Below are 13,791 nucleotides of genomic sequence, written 5' to 3' on the forward strand. Positions count from 1 at the left end.
TTACGAAAACAGCTCACTGCAGCCTTGACCTCCCAGACTCAAGCAATCCTTCCTCCTCAGCCTCCCTAGTAGCTGGGACTACAGGCGCACACCACCATGCTCAGATAGTTTTTGTATTTTTTTGGAGAGATGGGTTTTTGCCATGTTGTCCAGGCAGGTCTCAAACTCCTAGGCTCAAGCGATCTACCTGCCTCAGTCTCCCAAAGTGCTGAGATTACTGGCATGAGCCACCGTGCCTGGCCAATTTTTCTGTAATTTTTAACACCAATTTATTCTAAATTTCTCATTATTCTGATGTCATTAAGGCTTTTGTTGTACTTGAGGTATAATTTACATACAGTGAAATGCTCTTATTTTAAGTATACAGTTGAATGCGTTTGGCTCAGTGTTTACACCATGCCAACACTCCAGTCTAAATAAAAGACAACTGCATTGTCCCAGGAAGCACCTCATACTCCTCGTCAGTTAAACTCACCTCAGAGGCAACTGCTTTTCTGATCTCTGACCTCCTAGATCCACTTGCCTATTCTTGAACTTCATATAAACAGGATCAAGCATTATCTACTCTCTTAGGTCTGGCTTCTTTTATGTGCTTTTCTATTATTACTCATCTAAACATCAGCGGCCCAGCAACAGAACACCAGGACACGTACAGGAAAAATGTAATTCAGTTGTCTTCAATATTTGCCACCAAAGCTTCATACATATTTTTCCATTTTGTCATTATGAAGGTATACTTGCCAAGGGAGATGGATAAAACATACTTTGTTTACCAATCTGCTTGCTGAATTAATGACTTGTAGGTATTTAGACATGTGGTATGTGAGCCTCCCTCTGCACTTTGCCCTGGGGCCCACAGATGGTAGGTAGGCATGGGCTGGCCAAGGAGGGAGAGAGAACAGAGGCCAGGGCTGCAGAATAGCCTCCACCTTCCAGCCCAGGAGTGTGGCCTGGGAGAGCGGGGCAGAGGAATGGGGTCCTGGGGTGCCAAGCTGAAGCAGGCACTATCCATTCAATTAACAAATCTTTACTGAGCATCTAGTATCTGCCCACAGTGTGCTAAGTTTTAGGATTACAACGAGGAAAAAGTAAATAAAAAGACATCCCCTCTGGCCTCATGGAGCTTACAAATTAGAAAGAAGAGACAGATATTTATCAAATAGTCACATCCACAAGGGAGAAAACTTACAGGATCCAGCACAAATTTCTTTGACTGATACTCAGGCCTTTATTCTTGCTGCCCTCAGTGCTGGAGATGCCCTTCTCACTCTTGCACCTACAGAAGTCCATAGTCATTCAGCAAGGCCTGGCTCCAAATGCCCCACCTTCAGAAGCCTACCCTGTCATCTGAATTTGCAGCACCTTCCCCTGAGTTCCCATAGCACCATCCTGTCACCCCTGTTACCTTGTGCATCATGTTAGGTGGGCACCTTTGCCTTTGCATCTGTCCTTCCCACTGAGAGGTCTCTGGTATGGGGGTATGGGGATGAACAAAGAGGTGATGTGCTTTAAGGTCCGCTTTTTTTTTTTCTTCATGGCAGGTTCTCACTCTGTTGCCCAGGCTAGAGTGCAGTGGCGAAATCACGTCTCACTGCAGCCCTGACCTCCCAGGCTCATGTGATTCTTCCGCCTCAGCCTCCTAAGTAACTGGAACCATAGGTGCATGCCACCACTCCCAGCTAATTTTTTATGTTTAAATTTTTTTGTAGAGATGGTGTCTCACTATATTGACCAGGCTGGCCTTGAACTCCCTGGCTCAAGCGATCCCCCCACCTTGGCCTCCTGAAGTGCTGGGATCACAGGCATGAGACACCGTGCCTGGAAAGGCCTGCATTTGAGGCCTGGCTCTACCACCTCAAAGCTCTATGGGTTTGCCCAGGTGAATTCTCAGCCCTGAGTCTGCTTCCTGGTCTGCACAATGGGAACAATGCTAGTTCCTTCATACCGTTTCTGTGAAGATTAACTACGTCTACAAGCACAGACAAACACTGAGTGGGTTAGTCTTCACACACACACATTCCTCCCCTATTCGTCTGCAAGGCCCAGGACCTGCTGAAGAAAGAGTCCACCCTCACCTGGCCCCGTAGCCTCTGCATCCAGGGCTCAGGGTGCCTGAAAGCAGATAGACAGCCAGGACAGGGAGGGAGAGGGACAGAGACAAGCTGAAGGCTCAGGGCCCCCGGGTTCCCTGGCTGGCAGAGCAACTGGGTGAATTGGTCCCCACCTGTAACATGCCTGAGGGTCAGAAGAGGTGGCCGCTCTAGCTCCTGGCTCAGAGCCAGCTGCTAGGGTGGACCCTGTGTGGTGGCAGAACAGGCTCAGAGCAGCTGGGATCCAGGTGGGGACTGCCAGGAACAGGCCCAGGATGCTGGACCAGGGCCCAGAGCCGCTTTCCAAGGCCCATCTTCTCCCCATTCCCAGAGTGTGGCCACCACACCGCCAATAGTCCTGGCAGCCCCCAGCCCCTCTGTTTCCAAAGCAGCCTGAGATGTTGCCAAGCCAGCCACCAGCGGGCAGAGGTGCCCCTGCCTGAGCTCCGAGAGTAATATCCTTCATTCATTTCATCACCAAGCTCCAGGCTCTCAAATACAATCACCAGTGGCCCTGGAACAAAGCCCCCACCCCCAGACAGAGAAGGCAGGATGGAGTCATCTTGAACTCGCTGCTTTCTCTCTGGAACTTTCTTTGACCTGTCTGGTGCTTCCCCTCTTCTGACTTGTAAAAAGGAAAGAGTAAGCTCTGTGATCCTATCTCCCGCAACTCTGTGACTGTAAAATAAGACCACACAAGGGGATACGTTTCACACATGGGCCAACTTACTATGTGACCTAAGCCAACGTGTTCCCCTTCTCTGTGCCTCAGTTTACATGAGGCAGCACTAAGACAAAGCCAATATGGTGCTCCCTGACCCCATCTCAGAGAAAAAGGAGAGCACTTCTTAGCAGATATCAAGTTTTCTTTTTTCTCCTTAGAGAGATCAAGGTGGCTTGATTTCCACCTCCCATCTCCATCCGTCCAGGGAGGGTTCCCAAGTCCTGGAAGAAGTCCAGAGGGCTCCTGTACAGCAAGATAAGTCCCCAACCAGAGCTCATCTCCCCTACAAGCAACCAGGCTCAGCTAGGCTCCTCCTGCCCCCCGCCCATGCCAATTATCACTGGTCCTGGCAGCTCCTCCTGGCAGCTCAGACCTCCACACCTTGCCCAGCTGAGTCTTTCCTCCTGTCATTCCTTCCCTGCTCCTCCACACCTGTCATCATTTTTCCAAAATCATTTCATCTAATAGGGATTCATCATCTAATAGGGATTCATCAACAGCCTGCTAAGACCCAGGCACTGAACTAGGCATGGGGATACCACATAAATGAGACACAGCCCAACTCTATGGGGCATGTGGCCAGAATTTACCCCCAGCGAGCCCAGAAAGATGTGTTTCCTTACAGGTGTATACCAATAGCCAACGTTTATTTAGTGATTACCAGGTTCCAAGGACAGAGCTGAGGGATTTACAAGGATCATCTCCTTGAACCATCTCAGCACATCTGTGCACTACAGATACGCGGTGCACTGCACAGTGCGGCTGTGCCCTAACACTGAGGGTGAGCCAAGCCTGGGTAGAGGCTGTCCAGTGCAAAAACAAAAACGCGGGGTCCCTCTGATATCCTTCTCCATTCCCTGGATCCTTGCCCTGCTGTCATTCACGTCCCAACTTTATAATAAAGCAAATAAGTCTGGCCCACGAGGTACGGACACTGAGGCTCAGAGAGGCTATTTCTTGCTCAAGGTGGCAGTGTCTAACGGGGACAGAGCCAGAGTTCAGACCCAGTGTGTTGGGCATTAAGTCGCTAACTCTTCACTTACCACCTTATACGATGACCACAGCTGGGCAATGAGGAGCCACCAAGTATGCCTGGGAAGACCTAAGAATGCTGAGGTGACTTTCAGACAAGGATGGACCTTGGTAGGTGAATAAGACTTTGACAGGCAGACAAGGAAGAAAAGGCATTCCAGCTAAGGGGAATCATGTGGGCAAAGGCACAGAGGCATGGGAGTGCCTGGTAGATTTGGGGAACAAATCCATGCCTAGTTCAGTGCCTGGGTCTTAGCAGGCTGTTGATGAATCCCTATTAGATGAAATGATTTTGGAAAAATGATGACAGGCAGACCCAAAGAGAAGCCAGAATGAATGTGCAACATGCAAATTTTCTCATCTCACCTTTTCTTTACAAGGGAGAGGCTGAGGCCCAGGAGGGCTCCACTCACCAAGGCCAAGTTGCCAGATTGGGACTTCCACTCTCAGATCAAGCTACCTTTCTGTTTCTCCCCTCTTTCCTCCCTTCTTTGCCTCTTCTCCCTGTTCTCCTTCACTCTCTGCAAACCTTTCCTCCCTCCCCTCTCCCCTGCCTGCTACTAGAACCACCCGCAGGGGGTTCCCAACCTTCTGCCACCACCAAGGATCCTCCCCTTTCTCTATCCCCAGCCTCCTAGACCTGGCCTTCCATTTGCTTCCCCACTACCTCTGATGGGCTTTACCCATAATGCAGAGGGTGGAGTGAGGTTGTGGGAATGATTTTCCTAGTCTGTGTGGAGGGCTCAGGCCACAAACTGCTCACCCACAGGTAAGATACAGGTCTCAGATTAGCCACTCATGTCAGCCTGCTTCCTGATGACGCACCGGTACGCAGTGCCCTGGGCGAGTGCACTGTGCCCTAGCACTGGGAGTGGGCAAGCCAAGCCTGGGTAGAGGCTGTCCATTGTGAAAACGAAAATGTGAGGTCCCTTCTGATTGCTCCCTCCCTTTCCTGGCCCCTTGCCTTGCTAACATTCATGTCCCAAATGTATCATAATGCAAAAAATTCTGGTCCATAGAAATGCAAATTGTCTGCAGAGGAATGCAATTGATTGTTGTCCTATGGAGGTTGACTAGATCGCCAGGCTTTGCATCTCTCTGTAATTTCACGTCAGCATACCATATCTGACTATATATGGGCGGTACCTGGAATTCTGCTTTGAACAGGTTGTAATATCTCATGGAGTCCCTCACTAATTAATGAGTTAAATGCAATCTTTAACACATGTTCATTTTATTTCCCTATGAGACTCATGATTGTACTTTTTCAAAATCAATTATTATTGAATGCTCCCAAGATGGCAGTGGCCAGCTTTCGTCTGGAAACTGAGATGGTTGGGATTACGGGCAGGGTGCCCTCAGTGGCAGGGGTGTGCACCTCAACGTCTGGCTGGCCCAGCACTGCTGCTCCTAGGTAGTTGTTCCCTTGCTATCATCCCTCCCTTAGTGAAGCATTTGCTTCACTAAGTTCTTTTTCTTCTTTTAAACAGGGGAGTGGAAAGACTTCTGTGTTTTCTCCTGAAGGGAGGCCTCAGCCCCACACTCTGAGCAGAAAAGGGCCTTTCTCTTCCTAGTCATACTCAGCCCTCGAGTCTCACAGAGGAGGGCTCTAGAGGCCAGACAATGGGGACTCAGGATCTTCTGCTGGGGGTCCTCAGTCAGCCATTCACTCAAGTAGCACTAATCGAGCACCTACTAGGTGCCAGGTGCACTGAGAATAGAGTCCAAGCAGAAGGGCTCCCCGCTCTGGTCTCTCTCACCTTCCCTTGGTCTTGACTCATGACTCATGGCCCAGCTGGCCCTGGCTTCAAGTGGGGCCTTATGGAACCAGAGAGGCCCTCTGTACCAACCCCATCCCTCCCAGCAAACCTGGCCATAAGTCCTCCCATGGGAAGCAGGGCTCCCACAGGACTCCAGGGAACTGACCCACCTCACTGACCACTCTCTCACCCCCAAGGGAAAGCTTTCTCACATGGGGCCTACTTCCCCAGGGAGGAAATCATCACCTTTTTCCAGCAAAGGTCCTGGGTCTTTAGAGTCTCCCATAATAATTCAGTAAAAAGAGCGCTGGGCGGGAGCAAAGTTGGAATCCTGGCTCTTCCACCAATTACTCTCTGTGTGACCGCTCCAATTTCCCATATGGAGGATGGGGACCACAGTACAATAGCCCCTACCTCATAAGGTTGTGAACATTCAGTGGGACCATGTAAAACATCTGATCATAAGCCCAGCACACAGTAAACTCAGAATAAATGCTGGCTGCTATTATAGAGACTATTAATTAGTAAACCCCACCCCAGCTCCCATAAAAGGCTAAGTGAGGTCAGGGCTTTTAATTTCATCTCATAAACTAGCAAATTGAGGTCCAGATGACAAGGAGATTCCAAAATGTCTCTAAATGTAATGTCAAGTACAAAGCCAGAAAACAAGAACCTGGAGACACCCCACCTCCACCTCCACCCGCAGCACTACCACCAATGTGAATTCCCCTCACCAATTCCTGGGGAAGATAAAAGGCTGGGACCACTGAACAGGCAGATGGGGCAGGAAGAGGAGGCTGGCCACAAAGGCCTGGGCGCCCCAAATCCCAGCAGTCCTGTGCCCAGTTTGCTGTATCCCTCTTGGAGTAGTTGAGGGGTCACGTAGGCAGCGCAGTCTTCCTGGGACTTCAGCTTGCAGCTCCAGACACTCCCACCAGGGGATATGGAGGGTGAGAGGCCTCTCCACCTGGGGCTCCCCATCCCTGTCACTATCCCGCACTCTCTGGGCTGCAGCAGCCAGCGGGGAGCAGCAAGCAGGTGTCCTGGGAGGCAGGTAATGTGAAAGACTTCATGGAAGCTCATTAAAGAGCTATTAGAGGCTCCACTGCAGCCCTGGAGATGGATGGATGGATGGATGAACAGGAGAGTGGAGGGAGATCTTCCCAGGGGACCACAGCCCCACCTCCCCCTGCTGTGGCCCAGGTTGTATCCCCACTTTTCCCCCACATAGTTTTGGAAGAGAGGAGGAACAGGAAGGCATTTCTGATGATAACCAAGACACCCTCTCCTTTCAGGCCTGGTGGACCTGGCAGGGATCAGGGTGAAGGGTTCCAAGGAAGGAGAGGGTCAGAATCCAAGAGAGTGGGGCTTAGGTGGATCACAACCTGTTCTGGGCCAAGCATCGCGCCAATGACAATAGGTGACCTTCATGTGACGCTTCCTCTGTACCAGGCACTGGTCCAAATGCTTTACTATGCTATTTCCTTTAGTCCTCACAACTGTTAGAAGGGAGCACTGTTATTATCCTCATGTTACTGATGAGGAAACTGAAGCACAGACAGGTTAAGTAACTTGTTGAAACAAAGCACTGTGTGTACAGGACCTCATTGAATTATTCTCACAACTCCGGTGTAAGGGACTATCTCTATCACCATTTTATAGAGAAAGAAACTGTGGCTCAGAGGGGTTAAGTAATTTGTACAGGCCACACAGCTAGAAAGTAGGACAGTGTGAATTAGAACACGGGGTTCTTTAGCCACCTTCACCCCAAGTTTGGGTTCATGATCACCATATCACATTGCCGTCAACCCTGAAATGAAGGTGCATGATCACCAATCCCATTTTCCAGAGGAAGAAGCCAAGGGGTGAAGTGAGTAGCCCAGGGCACACGGCTAGTAACCAGGGCCACCTTCATCAGGAATGGAGCGCAGCCTGTCTGTCTCCACACTCCAAGACACCAAGCACTCCTTCCACCCACACATGTGGAGGCCACATCTTCCACATCAAGCCAGGTACCCCCAGAATAAGGGACTATTTCCAGAATTTCTGCAGTCTCCAGCTGGGTATCTCCTCAGTGTAGAGAAGATGCCTCCTCAAGCACAGCTGTCTAAAAACAGACTCAGCACTTCAAAGGTAGGGAATTCCTCCCCTGGAAGGCCTGCATCAGAGACTGGTGGGCCCGGGGGCACTTGGTGGGCTTGCTGGTGGGTGGGGGCCTGCTTTGAGTGGTCCTTGGTGGACCTGATCTCAGAGAAACTTCAAATTCCACCCAGTTCTCAAGAGCTTCCCCTGGAATCCTTGACTCTTGGGAGCCCTGCTCGTACCCTTGGGACCCCTGCTCGTTCCCTTGGGACCTAGCTCCTGTCCTGGGGGTCTCAGCCTGAGGAGGACAAGAGATCTGCATGGTGCACTGGTTCCCAGTCTCGACTGCCCTGCTCCCCTTCTCCAGCACTGGGTGGCCCTGGACGGAGGGCCCTTCCACCCCGGGCCTTGTGTGTTCGTCCATTTTGCACTGCTATAAACAGCAGCTGGGGCTGGGTGATTTATAAAGAAAAGAGGTTTATGTGGCTCATGGCTCTGCAGATGTACAAGCATGGCAGCCACATCTTCTTCTGGCCAGGATCTCAGGAAGCTTTCCCCATGGTGGAAGGTGAAGGGGGAGCGGAAGTGTCACATGGTGAAAGAGGAAGCAAGGCAGAGAGGAGGAGGTGCCAGGCTCCTTTAAACAACCAGCTCTTGTGTGAACCAACAGAGAGACAACTCCCTCAGTACCCAGTACTCTGGGGAGGCCACCAAGCCATTCATGAGAGGTTCGCAGCATGACCCAAGCACCTCCCCACAGGCTCCACCTCCAACATTGGGGATCACATTTCAACCTGCGGTCTGGAGGGGACAATTCTCTAAACCCTATCCCCTTGTCTCTGTGAGGGGAGCAGAGGATCCCACCTCAAGTCCCTGCACACATGGAGCCATGAGAATCCCCACCAGGTGGAGGCAGCCGGGCCCAGGACACTCAGAAACCCACTCCCACCTGCATGACCCCACACTGGCACAGGATGAATGTGTGGCAGGCCCGTGAGGAAGGCTGCCTGCTGTTGCTCGAGGCGGTTGTCTGGAGGAAGGGCACAGGACACATGGGAGAGAGACAGAGATTGAGAAATGGGGGGAAATTAAACAACAGAAAGACATACGGGGATTTACCAAGACAGAACCACAGGAAAAGATACAGAGAGAGCCAGAGGGCATCCCAAAGGTGGAGAACCATGCAGCGAAACAAATCTACAAATCCCAATATAGATCTTGAGGAAGACAGGCAGTGAGAAAACAGGGAAACGAACAGACATAGAAAAAGGGAGGAAGATGGGAAGGGGTATGGCAGGGAGTCTGAGAGAACGCGATTCCAAACAAAACACAGAGACCAGGTGCAGGGGAGAAGGTACAGAGCAAGGGGGCAGCAAGGAAGAAAGGAGAAAGGAAGCAGAGGGGGGACTGCTGGAGGAGGTGGGGCCTGGAGGGAGCTGAAGCAGAGGGGCCCAACACCCCCACCCCGCCCGCCCCATCACACGCAGCGGCATATGGCTCCTGATTTCCTAGAGGCACGAGAGTGATAACCATTAATCTCTATAAATAATTTTACCAACCCAGGCTCCTAAATGGGTTCTCCGTGTCTGTGAAAGCTTTTAAAAACCATTTGCTTGGTAAACATGCAGGCAGCAAACAAGGCCTCTCCCTACCAGCAGGAGAGGAGGCTGGAAGATCAGTTCAGCTGGGGGGATAATTAGAAGGGAGAACATGTGCGCAGGCTCGCCCTGCTGCCTCCTTCCCACCTGGGGCCACGGACCCCGCTGATGAGGCTGCTGGGACCCCTGGCTCTTCACCCCACTCGCACCCTATTCCTCTCTTCCCTGCTCGGTGGGCCTGAGTGGGACACCCAGTGGGCATCTCAGCCATTCCCCTGTCCTGATCCCACAGCGGGGGTCTTTTTCTTAACAGAACCCTGAGGGAGAGTAAGACCTTGGCTGGTATTCCTAAGCATTTAGGAAGTTCTTCTTCATCTCTACCCCGAGGTCCTCATGCTTTTCCGTGTCATTCAGCCTTTAGACCTGACATTTCACCAGTTACAGCTGTCTCAAAACAGACTGGGGCCAGACAGGGTGGCTCATGCCTGTCATCCTAGTACTTTTGGAGGCTGAGGTGGAAGATTGCTTGAGCCCAGGAGTTCAGGATCAGCCTGGGCAACATGGTAAAACCCCATCTCTACAAAAAAATACAAAAACTAGGCTGGGCACAGTGGCTCACACCTGCAATCCCAGCACTTTGGGAGGCTGAGGCAAGCAGATTGCCTGAGGTCAGGAGTTCAATACCAGCATGTCCAACATGGTGAAACTGTGTTTCTACTAAAACTACAAAAATTAACCAGGCATGGTGACACACGCCTGTAATCCCAGCCACTTGGGAGGCTGAGACAGGAGAATCACTTGAACCCAGGAGACAGAGGTTGCAGTGAGCCAAGATGGCGCTACTGCACTCCAGCTTGGGTGACAGAGCGAGACTCTGTCTCAAAAAAAAAATTAGCTGGGAGTAGTGGTATGTGCCTGCGCCTGAAGTCCCAGCTACTCAGGAGGCTGAGGTTGGAGGATCACTTGAGCCCAGGAGGTGGGGACTGCAATGAGCTTTGATTGTGCCACTGCACTCCAGCCTGGGAGATAGATAGAGACCCTGTCTCAAAAATTTTAAAAATAAGCAATTAAAATAAACTGGGCAGCCTCCCATATAAGGAGTTCCAAATCCTTGACTCTAAACCCCAATGTTCGGTGCTGGTCCCAGGCCCTTCTTCTAAATATGATGGTTTCAAGGCCCCTCCTGGCCATCCCCTTGACACACTCCATTTTGTCAAAGTCCTTCCCATGTCTTATACTGGGAATTGGACTTGCCCAGCAAAGAATAATCTTGCCTTTCAGTTTGGCTGCTGTATTAACAGAGCCCAGGAGAATATTAGTTATTTGGGTATCTATACCTCCCCCTCCAAAAAATAACTGCTGCCTGATGTCAGCTGTGTGTTTGCTGAAGCCCCCAGGTCTTTGTCACTCCTGCTGACCCCAGCCTTGACTCTTGAGACCCCCAAAGCAGGATTTGCCCTTTGTTTCTGTTAAGCTTCATCTTAGATGCTGGACTTTGCTCTAATCACCAAGATGTGCTTGGATCCTGATTCTATCATCAGGCTTGTTCACCATCCCTCTGGTTCCTAAGCAGCCTTTGGTGGCTGGGCTCCAGAGCATTGCTGGGGACACTAGTGTTGTTGGGGACAGGGGACTCTTGTCTGCCCTGACTCTTCAAGGCTGATCCCTTTGTGGGCTGCCACCAAGTCCTCCATTCATGCTGCACACAATCGCCCAGCTGCACAGAGAGCCCCACGGGAGGCCCCAGATTCATAGGCCATGCTCCCACATGGCCCAAGGTGGTCCAGTGGTGCTGAGGCTCCCCCAGCCAGCATTCCTTGATCCCCCACCCAAGCCCCACAGTTCCTTGACTTTAGGGCTTAGGTTAAACCGGCCCATGAAGGCTCCACATAGCAAAGAGGGGTCCTGCACGCCAGCTCCAGGTGCAATTAAGCAAGATCCTGCCCCTCCGATCCCCAGAGGCCTTGGTGGGAATGGCCCAGGGGAGAAGGGTAGGGTAATGGCTGGGCAGATCCATTTCCCAGTGCTGATATATAACAGCTCTCTAAGCCAGGCACAGTGGCTCACCCCTGTAGTCCCAAGTACTCAGGAGGCTGAGGGGAGAGGATGGTTTGAGCTCAGGAGGTTGAGTCTGCAATGAGCTATTATCACAACACTGGGTGACAAAGGAGACTCTTTCTCTAAAAATAAAACAAAACCCAGCTCTCTGTGCAAGGCCAAAGATCACCCAGAGATATGGTAGTTGTGGCTTCCCAAACTCCACCTGCATCAGGTGGAGAGAGGAGGAGCCCAGGACTCTGCCAGCCTTTCCCTGAGTCCTGTGTCCAGCAGAGGCCAGGGCCAAGCTGGAAGTGGGAGGGGAATAAGTCATGAATAGAATTCATCCTTGATTGACTCTTGGAAAAACAAATCACCTGACAATGGACATTTTCATTTAGTGACCTGTATAATGACTAAGACTGTGAATTTTGTGTTTGAATGCAGTTCTTCCACTTACCTGCTGGGTGATCCTGAGAAAGTTACCTAACCTTCCCGAGCCTTTATTTTCTGATGTGTAAAATGGGAACACTACTGTCTCCTTACAGGGGCATCTGGCCATTGCCTGAGTGCCTGCTGTGTCTAGGGAGTCACAGGAGGACTGCTTCATTTCAGCCCCAGTAAGCAGGTGCTATAGGTCCACATCCATCTTCAGAAACTCTTGCAACCAGATTTTTGAAAGGTAATTCGGTGCGTATTCTGTTTTATTTCATGATGCCTCCAGGGGTGTACCCTGTAATCAAATGCATGAATGTATCTGCAGTGAAATATGTGACTGCACACAAAGCAAAACAAATAAACCCTATATGTTTACAGCCTCATGTCCTTTCAAGTCAAGTTTTGTCACCAAATGAGTTTTGAAAAAAGTTTGGTTTTGGGGGATTGTTGTTTTCTGAATTGCGGGTAAGAGATGTGGACCTGAGTTATTGTCCCCATTCTATTGATGAGACAATGAAAGCCAAGAGGGCTTAGGCAAAGTGCCCAAGAACCCCTAGCAAGTTTGAACAGGGCAGACTTGGAGCTGAAGTCTGTCTGACTGCCCGCATCCAAGACCTGAGCCCTTACCTGGGCACTCAATATAAGATTTTACCTCTTGCCTGCTACCCAGTGCTTTTATGTCCAGTCTCTACGTTGATCCTTGTAACCCCTGAGGGGCAAACAGGGAAGGTTTGATTTCTATGAATGAGGCATTAAGTCCTAGATTGGAGAGTGACTTTCTCAGGAACACAGGATTTGCCCTTGTTGCTTCTCCCTCCCTTCCTAGCTGGCTTCTCTTTCCAACCCAGACCCTTTCCCTGGACAGCCCCTCATCTTCCAGACCTCACTAAGGCCGGATCAAAATCAAAGATCCACTGCAGCTTGAGCCAAGAGGCCAAAACTTTGTACTTCTCAGAGTATGTGCGTGCTTATTGTGAGCCAAAGGCAGGCACAGAGCGGGCAGGATTAGGGCAGAGTGACCTGCAATGGCCGAGGGACTGTGGGTCAGGGGCGTGGCTTCCTGGTACTCTGGCGAAAGCTCTTCACCCCAACGCCCCACCACTAGCTACCAGACCGTGCCCTGGCCTTAGCAAGGGAAATACTGCCCATTGCCAAGGCCACAGACCTGAGACTTCCTCCCACTGTACCTCACCTTCCCTCTCTCCCCTTGAGCAGGTCTTCCCTGTTGAGCCCAGTCCACAGTCATCCATCCCCTCTAAACCTCAAGGCTTGAGTCCAGGATACTGAGGACATGCGCACTGTACTCTCCGCAAGTCCACCCTCCGTTCTGAAGATGTCCTAGGCCAGGGCTTCCACTCAGAGGTCAAGCAGCTTCCAAACATAATTCGTATCAGTCTTCCATTGCTTCTGTAACACGTTCACAAACATGGCAGCTTAAATGATATACATTTATTATTTTATAGCTCTGGGGATCAGAGTCCAAATGCCTCTCATGGACATTACATCTTAGCAAGAGGAAGATGGGGAAAAAAATACAAATCAATATATAAAATGTCCAGTGTGGGGGATAATTGTCGTGGAGAAAATCAGGGAAAGGGTATAAAGACCAAAGGACAGGGCAGGTTGCTATTTTAGGAAAAGTGGTCATGAAAGGCCTCTCTGAAGAGGTGGCATTCGAGAAAAAGGAAGGAAGTGAATCAAGGCCTGTGAATTTCTAAGGGGAAGGATGTTCCAGGCAGGCGGGCCAGTCAGAGCAAAGGCCTGAGGCAGGAGTGTGCCTGGAGTGTTTGAGAAGCAGAAGGGTGATCAGAGTGGTGGGAGGAAGCGTGTTATAGATGAAGACTTTGAAGGCGATGGGAGCTGCATTAAGTAGGGCCTTGTGAGCCATAGGGAGGGAGGACTTTGGATTTGGTGCTGGATGGAATGGTCAAGTTGAAAATAAACTTCTTGGGAATCGATGTTGTGTAAAAACACCTGGTGCAAGGCCTGACATGTAACAGTGTTTTAAAACACTTCCATCCCTAATCCTC

The sequence above is a fragment of the Theropithecus gelada genome, chromosome 16, assembly GCF_003255815.1.
Source record: "Theropithecus gelada isolate Dixy chromosome 16, Tgel_1.0, whole genome shotgun sequence".
Classification (NCBI taxonomy): domain Eukaryota; kingdom Metazoa; phylum Chordata; class Mammalia; order Primates; family Cercopithecidae; genus Theropithecus; species Theropithecus gelada.